The sequence below is a fragment of the Chrysochloris asiatica genome, unplaced genomic scaffold, assembly GCF_000296735.1.
Source record: "Chrysochloris asiatica unplaced genomic scaffold, ChrAsi1.0 scaffold00161, whole genome shotgun sequence".
NCBI classification, from domain to species: domain Eukaryota; kingdom Metazoa; phylum Chordata; class Mammalia; order Afrosoricida; family Chrysochloridae; genus Chrysochloris; species Chrysochloris asiatica.
The window spans coordinates 7,234,536-7,237,536 of record NW_006408679.1 but is presented as its reverse complement, the minus strand read 5'-3'; the positions used below and the strand labels follow the sequence as shown (position 1 = coordinate 7,237,536).

Below are 3,001 nucleotides of genomic sequence, written 5' to 3'. Positions count from 1 at the left end.
AGCAATTGATGATCTGTTCCACAGTCTGCCTATGGCCTGGTTTTGACTGATGATATAGAGCTTTTTCATCTTCTCTTCCCACAGTGTAGTCAATTTGATTTCTGTGTATTCCACCTGGTGAGGTCCATGTGTATAGTCATCATCTATGTTTTTAGAAAAGGTATTTGCAATGAATAAGTCATTGGTCTTACAAAATTTTGTCATGAAGTCTCCAGCATTTTTTTTCTAACACCAAGTCCTATTTTCCAATGACTGCTCCTTCCTCTTGGCTTCCAATCTTCCATTCACCAGTAATTATCAATACCTCTTGATTGCATGTTTGGACAATTTCAGCCTGAATAAATTGGTAGATTTCTTTAATTTTATCATCACTGGCTTTAATGATTGGTGTGTAAATTTGAATTACAGTTGTATGAATTGGTCTTCCTCGTAGGCATATGGTTATTTTCCTATCACATTATAGACAGCATTATACTTCAAGATAGATCTTGAAATGTTCTTTTTGATGATGAATATGATGCCATACCACTTCAATTAGTCATTCCTGGCACAGTAAATCCTCATATAAGTTTACATTTGATGATTTAGATGAGCTTCTATATAAACATAGTATATATATATAGAATCTGTCTGTGTGTTTGTGTATGTGTCTGAGGGGGTATTCAAAATTTTAAAGTTTGTGGAAAAAGGAATTAAAATATAGTGAAATTTCCCCAGAAACTTTTGAAGAACCTTATGTGTGAGAGTAGGTACACATACATACATATATACATATACAGGGAGCACGGTAGCTCTGTAAGGTAAGTACTGGACTCCGAACCACAAGGTTACTATTTCAAGCCAACCATTCACTCTGCAGGAGAAAGATGAGACTTTCTGCTCCCGAAAAGTCACACAGATTTGGAAACCCTACACAGGATCACTATGAGTTCAAATCTATTCAAAGGTACTAACAACAGCATACATATATACATATACATGTATTGTTATTGGGAGTACTGGTGTGGTGCTGTGGGCTAAGGCGTCAGAATGCAAAGTCATTTGAACTGCAAGGTCGGTGGTTCAAGCTCACCAGCTGCTCCTTGGAAACCCTATACAGCGTCAACATGTTGTTATTGTTGTTAAATGCTGTCTAGTCAGTGCTGACTCATAGCGGCTCTGTATAGGGTTTCTGAGGAGCAGCTGGTGGATTTGAACTTCTGACCTTGTGGTTTGCTGATCCTACAGTGCTACACCAAGAGTCCACATATACATATATGTATACACACACACACACATTTAAGATAATGCACTGGACCAAATGGTTGGTAGTTCAAGCTCACCAGCTGCTCCTAGGAAACTCTTTACAGGGCATTGAACAGAGTTAAGTGCTGTAGGATAATCACTGGACCACAAGGTTAGTTGAACAATGAGGTCGGCAGTTCAAACTCCCCAGCGGCTCTTCGGAAACTCTATGCAAGGTATCATGAGTCAGAATTGACGACGGCACTTAACGACAACAATATACGTATACTGACACACACACACATATAAATATATTTATATGATGTAGCTCTCACTCTTGCTCAAGGTTTTGTAATTTCAGATATGATGCTGTAGGATAAGCACTGTACTGCTAATCACAAGACTGGTGGTTCAAACCCACCAACTGCTCTTTGGAAACCCTATACAGGGTTGCTATAAGTCAGAACCCACTAGATGGCACTTGACAATGACATTCCACAATACAGAGTCCTATTGTGGCACTATACGGTAAGCACTGGACTGCTAACCACAAAGTTGGCAGTTCAAACCCACTAGTTGCTTCTTGTAAATCTAAACAGGATTGCTATAAGTTGGAACTGCCTCCATGGCGCTTAACAACAACATTTCACAACACAGCTATGGTAAACCATCCATGCTCCATGATATTTTGTTCTCATAAGATGAGCACAGGTCTCAAAAATACATGGCCCTCGCCCTCATACTAGACCATAGAATTTTTGCCTTCTCTGGTGAAGTTCACGGCAGACAGATGTGACAGTGTGCTTCATTAAAGATTTACAGTTGTGGAAACTCAATGGGGGCAGTTCCACTCTATTCTACAGGGTTGCTATGAGTTAGAATCGATGGTAGTAGTTTTTCTTTTTTTAAAGATGGTGACGCTGCCAAACATTTGTTCCAAATTATGAATTCCTTCCTAAATCTAAGCATCAATTATGGATGGGAATGTTTAGATGTGTGTGTGAGGCTTTCACTTGAGCTGTCAGCCCTGGGAAGCCTGCTCTCACAAGCTTCCCCATCCCACCTAGGAGAGGAGGCACCATGTGGTAGAATGAGATGCATGGACCAGAAACTGGGGGCTCCAGACAAGGGGCTCCACCTTTCACGGTATCTGTCTCCTCATCTGTAAAAGGAGGACAATGATCCCTGGGCAGCTCACTGGCTGAGTGAGGCTCCGCTGTGACATGGGAGACCACATGCACACTCCATGGGACAGCAGTAAGTGCTTGGTGCCATGTGTGGGCTTCTGTTTGCTCTTATAACATCTGCAGCTGGGATGTCTATAGGGAGGAAAGTAAGACAAGAAAGACAAATTCTTTCCTATATGATCATTCTTTTAGAATTTTTGGACTCCTTAAAAATAGCTATGAAAACATCCAATTGTTTTTAAAAACCAAATTAAAAAAAAAAAATCAAATTGCTTTCCTGTTGGACTGTAAATTAATCAGAACAAGTTAATTAGACACTAAATTAATTAGATCACTTGCACCTTAGTGATCAAGAGCCTGGATTCTGAAATGACACCGACCCATCCATGAGGAGTTCCAGCTCCTTCACTTATTAGTCATGTGACTTTAAACTAGTTGCTTAACCTTATAAGCCGAGGTTTGTTATCAGTAAAACAGAGCTAAAAGCAGTATTTGCCTCGCCGGGGCAATAAATAAGTCACTATGTCAATCATTTTGGTCAATAGCCTGACTTGTAGTTTGTGTGTTTATGTGCCGTGGAGTTGTTTCCG

General features: G+C 40.2%; 1 protein-coding gene across 1 annotated transcript in view; it reads right to left on the bottom strand.

The window, feature by feature from the left end:
• SUSD4 (sushi domain containing 4) overlaps positions 1-3,001 on the bottom strand; it is a 234,182-nt gene that overhangs the window by 54,046 nt on the left and 177,135 nt on the right. The window lies entirely within an intron of this gene.